We start from the raw sequence: 20,318 nt of genomic DNA on the forward strand, positions 1-20,318 counted from the left end.
CTCTGGGTTCACTCTAGGCGTACTGCCTACATGGAGTGGCCCAGCCCTCTTTCCCCTGCGTAACTTGCTCGCCATGAGGATGCTCCCCCTTGTGGCACAGCAGGAGAATAGCTGCTTGCGTCGTACCATGTCTGATGCTGGAACACAGTTTGTTTGTATACAGCCAAGAGACCCAACATCTGTTCTCCTACAACATTTATAATAAAGTCAAATAATTTTGAGGGGGGGGTGGCTTCCTTTACCTACGCTCCCTCACACTCTCCCCTCCAAATTGTAATGGCGTCCCGCCAGTATAATACTGTCAGTCTCTGTATGGCAATACAACATTGCATCTAGAAAGGTTACATCTCTACAGGAGTCAGAGTCTGGTAAAGTCCATGAAGTTGCATCGCTGCTGATCACAGTGAAATACATGACATGTATCTCCCTTTCATGCCATATACTTGCAGTAGGTGTCATTGTCATTTTTCCAAGATGGCGCTGGTGAGGTCAGCAGCCGTCGTACCTGCTCCTACGCTTTGTTTGTATATATTAGGTTTAGCTCTAATTTTGGACTTTATAATTCCGCCTGCTCTGTGTCATATCACGTATGACAGACAGACTCTTTTTAATATCAGAATACAGCACTCTGGCTGTATTCTGACACCTTTTTCTCCCGACCCGACTTGGCCTCAGGACATACTGCGTTTCCAGTGGGCCAGCTCAAACAAAGGACGGACCAGGTCACGGACAAGGCCCCGAGGGAAAAGAGCCGGCGTAAGAGAGAGGCTGAGGCGTAGAGCGCACCAAACGCCACTGCCGAGCATCCTGTTGGCTAATGTCCAGTCACTGGATAACAAGCTGGACGAACTCAGGGCCAGGATACAGTTTCAGAGGGACATAAGGGACTGCAACATCATCTGTCTCACGGAGACATGGCTGACTCCCCTCATACCGGACCACGCCGTACAGCCGTCGGAGTTCTTCAGTGTTCATCGCACGGACAGAACGAGTGAGTCTGGAAAATCAAGAGGAGGAGGTGTGTGCCTAATGATTAATAACAACTGGTGTGACAGTAGGAATGTTGTCCTTCTGAAACAATCATGTTCACCTAACCTGGAGCTCCTAACCCTGAAATGCCGTCCCCACTACCTGCCCCGCGAGTTTACGTCAGTCATCTTCAGCGCCGTCTATATTCCACCTCAGGCGGACACAAACACTGCACTATCCGAGCTACATGAGGCGATTTCCACCTATCAGGCTAACCAGCGTGATGCGGCTCTCATCGTAGCCGGGGACTTTAACAGTGCAAACTTGAAAAAGCTGATACCGGAGTTGATTCAACACATCGACTGCCCCACCAGAGGAGAGAGGACCCTAGACCACTGCTATTCTCCATTCAAAGATGGCTACAAAGCAAAGCCTCTTCCGCCTTTTGGGAAGTCTGACCACACCTCTGTACTTCTCATGCCGAAATACAAACAACGGCTCAGGCAGGAACCCCCTGCTGTGAGAGAAGTGACACGGTGGTCTGATCAAACAGAGGCCGCTCTGCAGGGTGCGTTGGATTCAACCGACTGGGACATGTTTCGCAGCAGCGCGGGCGGAGACATCGAGGAGTTTACGGAAACTGTTGTGGGATTTATTGGGAAAGTTGTTGAAGACACTTCACTTAGGAGGACCATCAGGACTTTTCCCAACCAGAAGCCGTGGGTGGATAAATCTGTCCGCGACACCCTGAGGTCCCGCACCGTTGCCTACAACTCCGGCCTCGCCTCTGGGAACATGGAGGACTACAAGGTTGCATCATACAACGTCCGCAGAGCGGTGAAAGAGGCAAAACATCGCTACGGCCGCAGACTGGAACAGCAACTACAACAGTCTGACCCCAGGGGACTGTGGCAGGGACTACGCACCATCACGGACTACAAAGCACCACACACACACCCGGTGAGTGCCGACGCTTCTCTGGCTGATGAACTCAACATCTTCTTTGCGCGCTTTGAGTCGGGAAGCCGACAGCCCGCTGCGCTCCCGGCCGGAGGGGCGGAGACACTCACTGTGACGGAGCGCGACGTGAGGAGGGCGTTTAGACGTGTAAACACCAGGAAAGCGGCTGGACCAGACGGTATTAGTGGACGTGTCCTTAAGACCTGCGCTGACCAGCTGGCACCTGTGTTTACAGTGATATTCAACCTCTCACTGAAACTGTGTGTGATTCCCACCTGCTTTAAAAAGTCCATCATAGTCCCTGTCCCAAAGAAACCACACCCCAGCAGCCCCAATGACTTCAGGCCCATAGCGCTCACCTCTGTGGTGATGAAGTGTTTTGAGAGACTCATCAAGACATTCATCACCTCCTCACTGCCCACCACCCTCGACCCACTACAGTTTGCATACCGGCCAGACAGATCCACAGACGACGCCATATCCTTCCTCCTCCACAAGACCCTTTCACACATAGACACTGGTAAGGGGAACTATGTGAGAGTGCTGTTTGTAGATTACAGCTCAGCATTCAACACCATAGTTCCCTCCAGGCTGGTCTCTAAGCTGCTGGACCTGGGCCTGGGCCCATCCCTGTGCAGGTGGGTTCACAGCTTCCTGACCAGCAGACCACAGGTGGTACGAGTGGGTCACCTCACCTCATCCTCCCTCACCCTCAACACTGGATCCCCCCAAGGCTGTGTGCTCAGCCCTCTGCTGTACTCACTGTACACCCATGACTGCGAGGCCACGTCAGAGTCCAACGTCATCATCAAGTTTGCTGACGACACTGCTGTTGTGGGACTAATCTCTCACAATGAGGAGACAGCCTACAGGAGAGAGGTCTCCCGCCTGGAGAACTGGTGCCAGGAGAACCACCTCCTGCTCAACGTCAGCAAAACAAAGGAACTGATCGTGGACTTCAGCAGGAAGCAGCAGAGGGACTACCATCCACTTGTCATCAGTGGTGCTGAGGTGGAAAGAGTGGACACCTTCAAATACCTGGGAGTGACCATCTCACAGGACCTGTCCTGGACTCATCACATAAACATCACTGTGAAGAAGGCCAGACAGCGTCTCTACCTCCTCAGGCGGCTGAGAGACTTCAAGCTCCCACTCAAGGTGCTCAGGAACTTTTACACCTGCACCATCGAGAGCATCATGCGTGGGAGCATCACCACCTGGATGGGAAACTGCACCAAGCAGGACTTCATGGCCCTAAAAAGGGTGGTTCGTTCAGCTGAACGGACCATCAGAACCACCCTCCCCAACCTGCAGGACATTTACACCAAGCAGTGCAGGCTGAGGGCCATGAAGATCCTAAAACAGCCCAGCCACCCTGGACACTCTCTCTTCTCCCTGCTCCCATCAGGCCGGCGCTACCGCTGCCTGAGGACTAAGACTGAAAGGTTGAAGAAGAGTTTTTACCCACAAGCCATCCGTCTGCTCAACTCTGAGCCCTAACTGGACCATTATTGCACAGTGTAAATATTATAATTTAAAAAGTGTGTATAGTGTATAGTATATAGAGTATAGTGTATAGTGTGAATTACTTTTTTTTTTTTTTTTTTTTTTTTTTTTTTTTTTTTTTTTTTTTTATTCTTCTTATTTATATGTGTGTGTTTATTAGGTTGCAGGTACAAAATACATTTCACTGTGCATTGTACTGTGTATAACTGTGCATGTGACAAATAAACACTATCTTATCTTATCTTATCTTGTGCACGATAACAGTCCACTGCCCTCTTCCATCGTTATGATGGGCATCTGCATCTTTTCTGAGTAAGGCATTACCACTTAGACGTAGCCTCTTAACTAAACAACAAAGACTGCAATCTACATGACAGGTTACCATCCCCAATTATGTGTTTTCCACCCTATTAGGAACAACATTTCCAACAGAATTTCTACCCATTTAACAAATAACAATAACATTTCTAAACTTTTCCTTTACTTGTAAACAACTTAAATGTCATACTTAACTTTAGTTTTGTGGTAATTTTGCCTGAACTACCTATTCCTGCGCCATCATCGGCTGTCCTAACTTATGGTAGGTGAATGTTAACTTTTGTTTTCTCATTCTAGAAGGATACTTTCTCACGTTGACATGTGACTGTTCAGCATCCTCCTGGTCACTGCCTTCATTTTCAAGTAGAGGAGTGTGTTGAGCATCTTTGTTTTTCTCCACGGTCGCTGTCATCTCCCCCTCTTGATCACTCTGATACTCCTCACTGAGATTCTCTACAGCCCCTGCTCCTCTTTCTGAGTCGACCTCTGGTGTCTCTGTCCCCCAACGCTGTTCTCCCTGCTCTCTCTGCTCCACTGGTAGTCCAACGATTCCTCTCCATTCACTCTCATCCTCCGAACTGTACTCTCGTGCTGGTTGCTCGTGACTGTCTTTGTTGTGTGTCCGTTTTTTCTTTCTCAGTTTTGCAGGTAAGTTGTCCTTTTCCACCGGCAAGAAGTCGCATGGTAGCAGGAGGTTCCTGTGGACGATCCTGACCCTCCCCTGAGCATTCTCTGGCTTAATTTCATACACTGGGCTGTCATTTTGCTTTCTTTGTGTCACCACAAACACTTGATCCTCCCAAAATGACCTCAGCTTCCCTGGTCCTCCCTTTTCACTGAAATTTCGGACCAGCACTCTGCATCCCGGGTGTAGCTCTGCCCCATGAACTTTCCTGTCATAAAGCACTTTCCCCCTTTTTCTCTCCTTTTGGGCTGTTGCTGAAGCCAGCCTATAAGCATCCTCCATGCGAGCCTTCCACTGCTCTGCATAATCTTTGTGAGATGAGCCTTGATCCTTTGCTGTGAGACCAAACATCAGGTCAATAGGGAGTCTGGAGTGTCTCCCAAACAACAGAAAATAAGGTGCATACCCCGTGGCTTCACTGCGCGTACAATTGTAAGCATGAACCACTTTAGCCAAGGATGCCTTCCAGTCTGCTTTTGCTCCCTCCGGCAGGTTTCGGAGCATAGCCAGCAGTGTCCTGTTAAATCTTTCCACCTGGCCGTTTCCCTGGGGGTGATATGGGGTGGTCCTGGACCTTTTAACTCCACTATATTCTTCAAGTTTAGCAAACAGTTTGTTTTCAAACTCCCTCCCCTGGTCATGGTGGAGCCGCGTTGGAAACCCAAACTTCAAAACAAAATCTCCAAATATCTTTTCTGCGGCTGTTTTGGCACTTTTATCTCTGCATGGATAAGCTTGAGCAAACCGTGTAAAGTGGTCCATTGCTACCAGGATATATTCATATCCCCCCTTACATTTCTCCAAATGCAAGAAATCGATGGAGACCAGCTCAAACGGGTAAGTTGTAACGATGTTGGTCAGGGGTGCTCTGGTTGGCTTGTTAGGGCGCTTGTTTTTCAGACAGCTACACACCTGTGTTATGTAGTGTTCCACGTCCCTCTGCATATGAGGCCAGTAAAAGCGATCCCGGATGAGGGCCAGGACTCTCTCTACTCCCAGATGACCCATCTCCTCATGAAGTTCTCTATACACCAGCTTGTGGAACCTCTTGGGCAGGAGTAGCTGTGTTCGGCTGGAAGTTTTCCTGTACAGTAACCCCTCCTCATCAAGATGCAGTTTCTGTTTTTCCCTTATCAGAGCAGCCATAGCCTTACTGTGTGTCCGCTTTCCAACTTTTGGCCATTTGTTAGAGATAACATATTCCAGCACTTCCCCAATTACAGGATCCTCTTTCTGAGCCTCTCTCAGCGTGTGTTTTGGGATTTCCACTCCCGGGGTCCCCACCTCCTTACTTTGTCCAGCTATAGCGGTTGAAATAGTCAGGGGACAAAGCCAGGGCTCACCTGCCTGCATCTGCACTGTCAGAGCCTGAGTCACACTGTTCTGGGCCTCCGATGTCACCACCTCAGTGCAGGTTTGCATATACTGTTCCATGTCCAAAGGCATGCGCGAGAGGCCATCCGCGTCCCTGTTAGCTCTGCCAGGTCGATACTTAATACAAAACTGGAAGTCGGCCAGCTCAGCTACCCACCTGTGGGTAGTGGCATTCAGCTTGGCTGTTGTCAGCACATATGTGAGAGGGTTATTGTCGGTATAAACCATGAAAGGTGGTGAATGGTAGAGATAGTCTCTGAACCTCTCACATATGGCCCATTTCATGGCGAGGAACTCCAACTTCCCTGAATGAAGGTGGTAATTTTTCTCTGGGGCAGTTAACGTTCTGGATCCATACGCTATTACCACCAACTTTCCATTTTGTCTCTGGTAGAGCACAGCCCCGAGCCCCTCCTGAGAAGCATCACAATGCAGGATGAATAGTTGCTCAAAATCAGGATAACCTAAGACTGGAGGCTGAATCAGAAAGTCTACCAACTGGCATAGCACTTCTTGATGTTTGGCTGACCACTCCACTGTGTGAGATGATGGCAACTGACCCCCTTTGCTTTGTGTCTTCTTGTTAGCTTTAGTTTTTGGGTGTTTTTCATTGGAAACAGCCTTTCCTGTGGAGAGAAGGTCATACAGCGGCTTTGCTATACGCGAGAAGTTGGGAATGTAGTTACGGTAGTATGAGATGAATCCCAACAGCTTCCTCACTTCTCCAATGGTGGTGGGGTTCCTTTGTTTTAAAGCTTGCACAAGGGCAATGTCAGCAGGGTCCATAGTGTGGCCATCCTTGGTGACTAACTTCCCCAAGAATCTCACCTGGTTTTTAAAAAGTTCACATTTTCTGGGTGTTAATTTCACTCCGTGGCTCTGATAACGCTGCAGTACACACCTCAGGTCCCTCAGATGGTCCTCAAACGTTCCCGAGTGCACCAAGTTATCATCCAGGTATGGCAGACATACCTCATCTCGCAGCCCCATCAGACATTCTTCCATGGACCTCTGAAATTCTGCAGGTGCAGACGATAATCCAAAAGGAATTCTTACCCACTCATACAGACCCCATGGCGTGATGAAGGCCGTGAGAGGGCGGCTTGACTCTTCCAGGAAGCCCTGGTGATATGCTTTCCCTTGATCTAAAACAGAAAACCAGGAGCTGCCTTTCAGGGTGTTGAGCATATCCTGTATGCGGGGTATGGGATGGCGGTCCGGAATTGACTTCATATTCAGCTCTCTGTAGTCGCAACACAGGCGGAGACTGCCATCTTTTTTTCGCACACATACAATTGGGCTGGAGTAAGAAGATCTTGATTTTTTTATCCACCCTCTATTCAACAAATCCTCCAGATACTCCTTTACTTCTTTATGAAGTGGTTTTGGAATGGATATGTAGGTCCTTTTTACAGGTGTGGGATCGCTCAGGCGGATCTTGAGTTGCAGTGAGGGAATGGTACCCACATCCTTTTCATCCTGAGCGAAAGCATTACTCTCCTCCCTTAGCAGCTGTTTGACCTGCTGCTGCTGTGCTGGAGAAAGGTGATCCAGGGGGACTGGCGGGTCCCATGCACCTGCATGACCACGATCTGTTTTGTTTTCCTGCCCTAGCACCTGCTCTGTGAGTGGGGCCGCTGTTTTTTCAGTGGGTGGTCTGGTTTCAACATGTCTTAACTCCAGCGGTCTCATGTTGGCTGGGTAAATGGTTCGAATCCTCTGAGTCTGTCCTAGCACTGTTCTTGGTAGTAGTCTGATCTCATAAGCTGTGTTATTAGTGACGGGAAGGGTGATACGGGACCTAGTGCCTTGCTGTAAATGGGTTACACTCTCTTGCACCTCTAACCCCTCCGGCAACTGTGGGTATAGATTTGGCTCGAATAGAACATCCTGGCCTTCTGGAAGTGGTCCTGCTCTCACACTACACTTAATAACCCTTGTCTGGCCGGCTGGAATGCTCAACACTTCTCTCCCAGTTTTCACTGTGCCCTTACCCAGTCCGTCATCCCCACTCTTCATTACTTTTACAAAAACCTCAGCTTTTTTACAGTCGATGGAGAATGCCATACTAACAGCATCTGCCACAGCACGAGGTGGTTCTATTCCCTTCTCTAACATGTATTCAATTACGTTGAAGCCAATGATTGGCTCCTCTGCCACCCCATCTTCTTTAGCTACTAATACTGGCACTAGGAGCTCTGGCTGAGCAGCTCCTTCTGTGGGTAAACTAAATGTAATTTCAACCCACCCGGCAAATGGAATAGGTGTCTGATTGACAGCTCTTCCATCTAGTATGCCTGGCCCCAAGATCTCAGTCAAATTTCTCACTCTGGTGTGTGGGATGTTTAGTTGTCTCCATTTTTCATTAATAAGACAAACCTGTGATCCGGTATCCCACAGCGCTGTGGTTTTCACTCCATCCAGCAGGCAGTTAATCATGTGTTTCCTCCCAATCAAGTTCAAAAGCTGCGCTCTTCGCGTTGGGGAGAGAAGGCTGACAGAAACTGCTTCTTTTCTTTGATCTTGTGTGCTGGCTGCCAATTTTGTCTCCAGATGTTTAATACTATTTGTAAGGAGTTCATGAACATCTTGTTGCGGTCCACTCTGGTTTGTTGCACTGACAGAGGGTGAGGGAACTGACGTTACTGTGTTTGCTGACATATCGATCTGCTCTGGCCGGCCAGTGGGTTTTCTCTGGACTCTGCACCCCCTGGACAGGTGTCCTCGTTGTCCGCATTTGAAACAATGGTCACAAAATTCTCCCCCATTATTGTTCTGACAGTCCCGGCAACCCTTTTTAGCAGTTGAACGGCGTGGGGAAGCAGGTCGGTGTGACTCACGAATCACTTCCTTAATTCCAGCTATTTCACCTTTTAGCTGGTTGATGATGTCGCGAAGCTCTGTTTCCTGGCGGGTCACTGGTGGTGGTGTTTTAACAGTTTTCACCCTTGTGGAGGTGGGAAATTGTGGTTCTGGTCCACCCACTGCCCCAATTACTGTCTCTTGAACTCTTTGTGTCTCGGCATTTATTTCTTTCACCCTCAGTTCTCTGGTGTGTTTCCTGAGTTTTTGTTGCCTCTCCCATTCCAGGCTGGCTGCTTCATTTGTCTTTGCAATCAGCACATCATCAGTGACATTGGGATCATCCAGGTAGCTTTTAATTTGGTATTTCACATTGTCACTAATCAAACCTGTACCAATAGCTCTTAGAAACTTTTTCTGTATCAGTTCTACGCTGTACTGTGCATCTGCACCTGGCTCTCTGGCTGACGCGAAAAGTCTTTCTTTCAGCTCTATGGCTCTGAAGAGGAAGTTCTGTGGAGACTCAGTGCTTCCTTGAGTAATGTTTACCAACCGATGATAGAGGTCTGTGGAGCCATCCTCTTTGTAGTGTCCCTTCAATATCGTTCGAAGCTGTGAGAGGGTGAGGTCTGTTTTGATCTCCAACATATCACGAAGACTTAGACCTGGGCTGACTGCTCTAACTACAGCTTCAATAATTTCCGCCTCACTGTGGTTTCTTTTGAGTCCCATTTCAATTTGATGCATGAGGTTAGAGTATTAAAGTTTATCTTTCTGGCCCCATTCACCAATCTGGCCACTAATTCGAAACTCTCTGCGTATAGTCACTTCCGGGGGTTGAGCTGTTGGGGAAACAGTTGATGATGCTGGCAGAGGAGATAACTGGGAGTCTGGGTGCTGACTGCGTCCTTGGGAAGCCATTTTGTCTGTCAGCCTCGCTATTTCTTGCTCTAGCCCTTTTACAGAGGTTTGAAAACTTAGCTGTAATGCAGCATATTGTTCCTGTAGGCTGGCCAATGCAACTGCATCCCTACTCGCACTCCCTTCACCTTCCTGTGTCAGTTCATCTTTTTCTTTCATTCCTTTAGCACTTTTGATTAATCTGTCCAGGAATGCATATGCCACCTCCTCTTCTTCCACTTCAATAACTGTTTCAACTGCTTCACTTATAGACCGGATCAGCGTGTGCTTCTTTGTCTGTTTCCCGTTGAGATCTTAGCCTCCGAACACACTTCCCGTAGCTGGTCTGACTTCAGCTGCAGCAGTATCTCACTCAACTGATCCTGCAGTTGCTCCAGCTCCATCTTGCGTATGTTGATTCTGCAATCTCACACTGCTTCAAAAGAGCACCGCTGATCCCACCGCTGCCACCAAATTTTGTTGCACACTTGAATTAAAGTCCATAAAACAGTGTGTTTTGTAGTACGCCCATCTTTAATGCTGTAAACACACAGACACAGCACAGTTACTTGCAGCTCACATTCCCTCTGGGTTCACTCTAGGCGTACTGCCTACATGGAGTGGCCCAGCCCTCTTTACCCTCAAACATCAGATAACCAAAAACACAAGAACAACTGTACACAAATCATCACTGCAATTCTCTCAGTTTGCTGTAATCACAGTCAGGTACTCGTACAAGATCATTACCGTGCCCTCAGGCCTCTATCTAAGTCGGCGAGGTGGTGAAGTAGCAGATGCAGCTAATCGTTAGCTCCACGGCCGCTTTACACCATTACTCGCCTCGATCCATAGATATACATTCGGGGATACCACGGCCAACATTCCCACCTTTTACGCAATTTTATGGACAAACATAACAACACCATAAAACTACATTGACTTGTACAGATTTACCTGTAAACACACAGACACAGCACAGTTACTTGCAGCTCACATTCCCTCTGGGTTCACTCTAGGCGTACTGCCTACATGGAGTGGCCCAGCCCTCTTTCCCCTGCGTAACTTGCTCGCCATGAGGATGCTCCCCCTTGTGGCACAGCAGGAGAATAGCTGCTTGCGTCGTACCATGTCTGATGCTGGAACACAGTTTGTTTGTATACAGCCAAGAGACCCAACATCTGTTCTCCTACAACATTTATAATAAAATCAAATAATTTTGAGGGGGGGGTGGCTTCCTTTACCTACGCTCCCTCACAATAGACTTTTGGAGGAAACGCATTGAGAGTGTGCTGAACTACTGCATCTCAGCATGGTACAGCAGCTGCACAGTGGCAGAAAGGAGAGCACTACAGAGAGTGATCAGCACAGCCCAGAAGATCATTGGCTGTCCACTGCCCAGTCTGGGGGACCTGTTCAGCTCCCGCTGCCTCAGCAGGGCAGCCAACATACTGAAAGACTCTTTCCACCCTGGATATCATCTTTTCCAACAGCTGCCCTCCAGAAAACACTTCAGGTCCATCACATCCAGGACAAACAGACTGAAAAACAGCTTTTACTCCAGCGCTGTACAGGAATTGAACACTGCAAACACACGTATTTATTTATGTATTTTTTTTAGCTATCTTAAACTAATAAAGGCTTATCTCTTGTCTTAAGGATAGAACTGAACTGAAAATCAGTGGCTACAGGTATTATGGCATGATAAATCCAAATTTGAAATTTTCAAAAAGTTCAAATCATCATCAATATGTACAGAGGAGGTCAGGAGAAAGGTACAATACTGAGTATGTGCAGCCAAACACAGTGGAGGCAAACACAGGAGGAGACCTCAATATTACTGAAGCAGTGTGGCATCATTTTGACTGTGAATGAAACAAAAGGCAGCCAACATCCAAAGAAGAGCTTTGAATGTCCTTCAAGAAGCCTGGAGACCTACTCCTGAAGTCTACTTAAAGAAATTACAAGAAAGCTGCCTAAGACAGTTCAGGCTGTGTTGAATAAACTCTCAAGCTTGTAAGAATTGTTTAAGAACTGTTTGTATTCCCATGTATGTTTGCACATTTTAATAAATCACTGCACCTGTTTCCCATTTCCTTCACAAAACATAAAGAGATGAAGAGGTGGCTCAAAGCTTTTGTGCAGTTTGATGAGTCACGCCGAAAATTTCTCTGAAAAAAATGCCCCTAATCTTGATAGCTATTTCCCTAGATACCTCTCCTTAACATTTCTAAGCTCACCAGTTTTCACAGGCTTGTCTCTGGCTACTGACAGATAATGGTAGAGATAATGGTTGCTGTAGATACCAGACAATATTTCAATAAACTCTTAAGGTGAAGGAAAAATGCACCCATTCCCTGTGTCCTTCAAACAGCCATCTATAACCAAAAAAAAAAAGTAAATTGCTCATTGTGTTGCTCTGTAGTATAATGTTTAGTAAATTGGCATCTAATCTTTCACTTCAAAGGCCATCACTGATGTCCGTACACATCAAAAAAAGAAGCCTGACAAAACCACTTCAAGGTTGTGTTCTGAGCTGCCTTTTGTTTGGAGGGTCTTTCTGTTCTGTTGAATAATGTCTGTCAATCCGGAGACAAAATAAAGTAAATAAAAAGTACACTCAGTTTATTTGAACTTGTGCTTACATTGCATTCACCAACTATAGGGCTACCAACCATTTAAATTATGCAAGTTAAAGACAGATTCAGTGATTAAATTAACTTAGAGGTGTTTACTGATATTAGCAAGACAATCTCTCATATTCTCTTTCATGTTCAAATCATAACTCATAAGTAACACGCATTTACTGAAGCCCCTTAAGAATGCCCTCGATCTTTATTTTTCTATATTTTCTAGCTATTATTATAAAATGAAAAGTTTAATATGGAACAGAGATGACACAGGAAGAATTCGGGAAGGGAAGGTGTAAGATACTAGCAGGCAGAACGTACTTTTTTATCTTTATGTTTGATATGTATGCATCTGGTATGCATCCAGCCCATCTGTCAAATTTCAAAAAGTCAATGTGGCCCCAGAGCCAAAAAGTTTGCCCACCCTGTTGGTAACATTTTTAAGGGTCTCCATGTTTGGATGAAAATTCAAGCTCAATTAAATCCAAAGTTTCCAACAAATCACTGGGATGAACAGGTTCCGTGCAGGCTGTTTATTAGACACCTTAGTTACACAAAACACAGACAGAAACCAAAACACAGACAATAACATAGTTAGATACACACACAGAGACAGACAGAGAGAAGGAGAGAGAAACACAGAGACAGAGGACAGGACAGGGGAGAGCAAAAATGAGTGAAGTAAGAAGTAAGAAGTAAAAAAAAAAAGTGAGAAGCCCTGACCGAGCACATTTTGAGGACATGGCATCCACAAGTATTAATAATGTTACCTACTGTTTTGTGTAATCATCACGTTCTTCTGGTTTTAAGAAGAAAGCTATTTTCCCTTGAATGCGTAATTATAAAGCAGAGCTGATCACCTCCTGATTACAGGCAAGAGGCACTTAAGGATCGGTAAAAACTAAATGTAGCATGCACACTTCCAGGTGCTGAATGTGTTTCAGTCCTTACACTGGATTTTCTTTAAGATCATGTGTAAGAACCACAATGTAATTATATCAGTTATTATAAGTATTTATTAATCATAATGATGATGATGATACTTTATTGATCCCACAATGGGGAAATTACAGTATCACACCGTCACATTAATCAGTCATTTATTATGTTTTATTGTACTATCTTAGCATAGCAATGTTGTGGTTCTGTCAGAAAATAACCACAAATCATCAGTGACATCTTTATGTAAAACAGTTAAATTATTATAATATAGAACAACAAGATGATATCCTAAAATGCAAGAACATGTAAAACAGAGAGATGACAGTAAACAAGAACAAAAAGCAAAGGTAGAACTATGGCAGCCACCTGACCATGCTTCAAAGTTGCAAGACTCACCATTCATCCATCCATCCGGTGGCCCAGTGTTTTGTGTTCCTGTTGTATAGTTCTTTGTTATTGTGGTTTCTGTCTCCCTGTGCTATTGTTTATCCGAGGTGTTTAGTCTGTGTGTACAATGTTAGGTTTCTTCCTGTTTTATTTTGGTAGGTCCTTGGTCTGTGTGCTTTGGGTTTAGTTTTGTTTCCTGTGTTTCCCTCCCAGCTGTTTCCCATTTGTCCATTACCTCCTGTGTATATAAGTCTTGTGTTTTCTATGCCTGTTGTCATGTCATTGGTTGTTGTCCGCTGACCTTCATGTATGTCTAGTCGTGTTAGGTCAAGTCAAGTAAAGTCTAGTCAGTTTTGTGTCTCTCCCCCGTCAGGTGTATTCCGGGGAGAGCTCATGTTTATTTCTGTATTATTTTCGTATGATTGGTGTAAATAAACATGTGTGTAAATTACACCTATCCTGGAGTTCTGCATTGTGGGGTCCTCCTTCCTGCCTGCACAACGGCCAGCAGTGACAGTAACAGCTCCGTATCACAAACTAAATAACAGCATGAAAGTATATATAATTAATACGACCGGATAATGCATATACCAGTGCAGTGTCGCGATCAGTTAGTGAAATGTGACACTGAACAAAAAAAAAAAAGAATGGAGCAACCACACAAATTCAACTTCAGGCTTTCAGCAAGAAATGTGCAACAATAAGGAGACAATAAAGTGCTTGTAACGCATGAAAAAAAAAACTCAACAGGCCTGAAAATAAAACTGCCAAAGTGTTCTCTTAGGATAAACACAAAAAGCTCACACAAACTGCAACCAATAATTATTTTCTCCTAATTATATTAACTACTGATCCTTAATAGCCAACTGGAACTTAAAATGACCACTGCATTGAGAGCATTCACGCAAATCCTGCAATCCAGTAATTACGGTTAATTTATAAATATAGCTACTGAGAGGGAGTTTGATTATCACTGTCAGCCATAAACGTTGCCATGCTAATTACAGGTTGCCAGATTAAACTATGTAGAAGACATGGCAGAGTATAAAAAGAAGACACAAATCAGAGTTGCACTAAGTGGTATTTTAGGATTTCCAATGGACATGTTCTCCTCCTCTTTCAAACTTTTGTTTTTGCTCCCATCACTCTCACGGTTTGATTTATTGATGCACTTAAATTGATCCTATTAACTTTTCTAAATGTAGACCTTACCAAATATCTCCAGCAATCATCAGCCACTTTTAATGAAGTATGATAGAGCAGCACACTGATTTATGTCATGGTGGGCTGACATGAAGATTTCCTTCAACTCCCCCCCCCACCCACTTTTTTTTTTTTTTGTATATTTGTCCTTAAGTGATATAAGCCAAAGCAGTTTTAGATTATTTTCTGAGGGGCAGGTATTTAGCTGCATCTGATGGCTGTAAAGCAGTTAAGCCGGAAAAGCAGTTAAGGCTCAAGAGAAAAATGTTTACTCTGAAAAATCAATAGACCTGCTTAATCACTACACATGCTTTTGGGAATAGACAAACTGGACTAAAAGTGGAAGTTTTAAATAACAGATTAAAGCATAAATTGTGAGGAGGCCTGAGCTGTCCATTTATTTATTAAATAACAGGAAATGTCCCTGTGGCATTTTACCAGATTATTTACTTAGTTATTAGAGTGAACTTCATATTATACTTGGCATCATTTTTCATCGACAAGGGTGCATTTTCATTCAACATATTCTATTATAGATTTATTCTCATGTAAGCCTGTGTAATACAGGGAGCTTGACAGGGATCTGTCAAATTTTAAGCACACTGTAATTAATGCTTATGACTAAGTCAAAGGCACAGCTGAATTCTGTGATACTGCTTTAAAGCCTGAGGAACCCATTAGCAGAAGGAGATTGCACTCTCACACTGTGATGTCCACAAAGTGGACTGCTGTTGTCAGCAAATCCCATCCAAAGACAAAAAAAAAATATGTCTGTTAGCTCCTTTCTTCCCATTTTCCAGCCTCCCCTCTCAGCTCTGAGCCCTTCTTCCTACTGAGAATACAAATCTAACAATGGTTCACAAACAAAATTTAATACAATTAAGAAAGAAAGTCATTGTTAAAAAGTCAAATAAGGTTAAATAATACATCTCATCCTGTGCCAGCTGGGATAGGTCCCAGTCTAGAATAATCAAAATGCAAATTTTAAAGTTCATCAGCTATGGTACATAAAATCTACTAGTGAGTTTTTAGTTTAGATGTTGCAAATGGTCCATGTTTTTAAAAAAAAAAAAATTTTTAAAGCCCTGAGTGAAACAAATCATCCATTTACTCCACTCAAGCAAATCAGTCAAAACATCCTCCAGGTGTATCTAGTCTGAAACATAATTATACTGCTTCCAGAATAACAGCTGGGAAAGTAAAGTATAATAGAGGGTATGGACAACGTGTCATAGTCATCGTCCCCTGAGTGGCAGACACCCAACAGTTAGTATTTGTCATCATGCAGCCACATAAAAAATACAATCAAAACCTTTTGTAAAGTCAATATAAAGTCTTGCTGATCTATAGACCCTGCTGATAAATAACAGGAGCAATATGAGGAAACATGTTCTGTGGTTTAGTGTAATGTTAACAAAGCTCACTGTTTTCAGAATGTATCAAAATCTGAATATTTTTCACCGTTTTTTTTATCATCAACATTCTCTTCAGAGACAGCCAGAAGCCCATCTGAAATTCATCAGATTCTGAATACTACTGTATGTTTACATCTTGGTCTGGTGAAAAAGAACTTGCTGACGTTTCCTTTAAAGTAACCCTGACTATGAAGACATGTAAGGCTTCTTATATTAACTATTAACTATCTTAACTGTAGATGACAGTTTTTATAACATACTAAAAATCTCATAACTCACCATTGTTGCTTACGTTCGGTCATCTGTTATCAAAGGTAAGATTAATAGATATAGATCAAATTATAATTTTATTATGAAATGTATTCTACTGGTGGAAGCAGTCATCAGAAGATGAATACACTGTGGTCATGTAAAAGCATGGTCATGGTCAGTAACAACACTAGACTGTGGTGTTTAAACAATGCTCAGTTGGTTCTAAGGGGCCCAAAGTCCATCTGTCCATCCATCCATCCATCTTCTTCTGCTTATCCGAGGCCGGGTTGCGGGGACAGCAAACCACCTCCTCCAGCTTATCCAGGGGGACACCAGGGCATTCCCAATCCAGCCGAGGGATAAAATCTCTCCACCGTGTCCTGGGGCCCAATGTGTGCCAAGAAAATATCCCTAACTCCATTACATGACCACCAGCCTGAACCATTGATACAAGACAGGATGGATCCACTCTTTCATGCTGAATATGCCAAATTCTGACCCTACCATCCAGGTATTGCAGCAGACCAGATGTTTGTTTTTTCTTCAATCTTCTGTTGTCCAGTTTTTGTGAGCCAGTGTGAACTGTAGCCTCAGTTTCCTGTTCTTAGCTGACAGGAGTAGCACCCGATGTTGTCGTCTGCTGCTGTAACTCATCTGCTTCAAGCTTGTGTTTTCAAAGATGCTCTTCTCCATACTTTGGTTGTAATGGTTGCAACAAGTGGTTATTTGAGTTACTGTTGCCTTTGTACCAGTCACTTAAATCACCTTTCTTCCCCATTCTGATGTTTGTTCTGAACTTCAGCAGGTGGTCTCAAGCATGTCTACATAGCTAAATGCATTGATTTGCTGCCATGTCATTGGCTAATTATATATTTGCGTTAACGAGCATTTGAACAGGCACCTCACAGACTGTGTGCACTTTTTTTAAAAATCCAATTAAATTACAAAATATTTTGTATATTTCTTGCTATTATTGTCTTTACCATTTGTTGTGTCAATTTTGACTCTTTGGAGACAGAGCATTTGCTTTTGGTTGTCTCTTACAACAAGCAGCATTGGCTTGCTAATTACGTCGTCTAAATGTATCCAATGTATTGAAATATGGGTTCTGATAACACAATAGACCTTTCAGAAGTCTTCATGCATAACCGCAAGCATTTTCCCACTCTTTTCTCCTCTTTTTATCAACAAGAAAGCTTTGAAGAACAATATCACTTGCCTGACTTCCTTTTGTCTGGAAATTAACAACTTAACTCTGGATTACATCCAGTTCATATCAACACAAAATGCAATGCACATGGAAATTAATGGCAATTTTAAATTATTCAAACAATAAAAATATTTCATGCGTTTTAAAGCATTTTTAGTCAGAGAGGATTTATAGCATATTAATGACCACATGTTGAACTAGTCTGGGTTATTTTTATGCCCGTTGGACCATAATATAAAGTGAGGGGTGAAATTATTGAATAAAATCAAAATGCATGACAATAATTGTGTAAATTTCTGCAATAAACTTTGCATTATCCATCCATCCATCCATTCTCTTCCTCTTATCCTGTTCATAACAGGACATAAGGCAAGAGGCAGGGTACACCCTGTACAGGTCACCAGCCTGTCACAGGGCTAACACAGAGAGACAGACAACATTCACACTCACACCTATGGGCAATTTAGAGTGACCAATTAAACTAACCCCAACTGCATGTCTTTGGACTGTGGGAGGAAATCCACGTAGACACGAGAAGAACATGCAAACTCCACACAGAAAGGCCTGGGCCAAGGTGGACTCGACCCCAGGCCTAGATGTCATTCTAGCTGTGAGGCAGGGGTGCTAACCACCACGTCACCGTGCTGCCCAAGCTCTACATTAGTTTCAGTAAATGTTATTTTTGTGGGTATGGATTTTCATCTTCAATACGTACAGCAATAAACTGGATTTTTATATTAAAAACAAAAATATCAAGCCCCAAGTACAACCTGACAGATGTGTATGATTACCAAATCAATGGCAATGATTCATTTCCATTATGACTTTCAGTTGGCATTGAATAAGGAACTGTACTTGCTAACGTGATTTGTATCACTGTTGCTTCATTAGAGAGAGCGGTTGGTGGAAAAAACTTGTTGCAGATAAACATAAACATCATTAAAAACTATCAGCGTAGCTATACTAATTAAGCTGATGTCAGCTCTGTTAGTTCCATGAGGAGTCTGTTCTGTCTCATCAGCTGCGAGGCGATTCGTGTGATCTGTTAGAAAAGCAGATGCTTTAACAAGTGAAGAAGATGCAAATATATGCTAGATTTTATTCTTTGGATAAAGATTAATTTAACTGGGTCCTACTTCATGTCAGCTGTATGGCTGTCTCTTACAAAGTTTACGGAGCATAACAAGAGCATAAATACTGACTGCTGCACAATGTAGAAATACTCTGAATAGTTCATTTGAATCACAGAAATACAAACAGCAGTTTGAACAACTTCGAATCAGCTCTGGGCTGAGAATCTTTTTTTTACAAGAAGGAATTTCCAGTTTTTGTCTTACCGATGTAAGAGCGGTAAGACAAAGAGCCTTCACTTCACAGGCCAAATGGTTTTCCTATAAAATACTCAGACTTTTAAATTAAATAGACTGACAATCAATTAAAGACACACAAATCGAATAAGTTTTAATCTTTTCTTCTTCTTTTTCCCCCTTGATTAAGTAGAGCAGTTATCAGCATGGTATTTTAATGGCTGATTCAGTAATGTGGGCTGTGGTAATGCAGCAATTAATATCTGTTTGATAATTATGAATCCAAATTGGCATACACATATTTAAATAATGTTTGAAAAGGAATTAGCGGATCAAATGAAGTTTATAATGGAGCTGAAATTCTACAAGTTCACTCACAGTTCAGTTGTGCTTTACAATCAGAGAACGAGAATCTACTACAGCACATACACTAATCAAAGCATGAATCACTGAGTAACTGATTCAGCTATGCTTGATCGCTTCAGCTGCTCACATTCGTCTAATCTTTTTATGTAGTCACAAAAGCATACAGGATTTTCTGAAATCAGTTGAAGATATCACAGTGCATTTATCAAACCATCTGAAAGTGATCTCCAGGGTGATTTAACACAGGCTTCTCAATTTCATGGACAAACTAGGACAGCAGAGCTGGCAGTTATTTTTATTAAATAACTGCTAACTGTCACAAATACTGTAGTTAAGGGAACCTGTTGTGAGAAAAGAATATTTAGGAGGAAAAGCTAATATAAAAGTGCTGTTTTGTTTTTTTAAACAAAAAGAGCACGAAGCAACCCAAGATTCCCTAACTTCTATCAAGCTTTTAAAATCCAAACATTATTTGAATGCACATTTTAAAAGTTGTGTATGTGAATTGTAATCAACTAAAAATAAATACAAGTGTGCCTCTGTGTAACTGTTTTTGTTGTTGTTGTTGTTGTTTTAAAATGTGTACAGACATTTTATTTTAAAGCCCTAACTCTACATCAAGCAAACTGAGGACACATGTGACAGATAAATGTCTGGTAATCACTAGGATAATTGAGACAAAGATTATAATGGTACTCACCGTGAAAGCCTCAGTGGACTAAAAGATCAATAAATTTGTTTTAATACTCAAGTTATTAAACTTTTTACGTGACAAAGAAGTTTAAATAGAAAATAGATTTATGTAAGTGGTGCCTCACTGTCTTTCATTTCTGTCTGTAAATGCAGTTTTATATTAAATTAAATTCCCCTATTGTGTTCTTTTTTTTTTTTCCTCATTGTCTGTTTTATCCTCTTAGATCTAACAAAGCATACACTGTGACATAAGGCACCATTCAAGCAGCAGCAGAACAATCTTATTTGTTCTCTCCTATTGAAGAAGAGATTGCTGTCACTGCACCACGTGGCCAACTGGTTCGCCTCACTGCTACAATTTGTCTCATCGTTGTCATTGATGAGACCCACCACTGTTGTGTT

The sequence above is a fragment of the Archocentrus centrarchus genome, chromosome 4 (genome assembly GCF_007364275.1).
Source record: "Archocentrus centrarchus isolate MPI-CPG fArcCen1 chromosome 4, fArcCen1, whole genome shotgun sequence".
In the NCBI taxonomy this organism is placed as follows: Eukaryota; Metazoa; Chordata; class Actinopteri; order Cichliformes; family Cichlidae; genus Archocentrus; species Archocentrus centrarchus.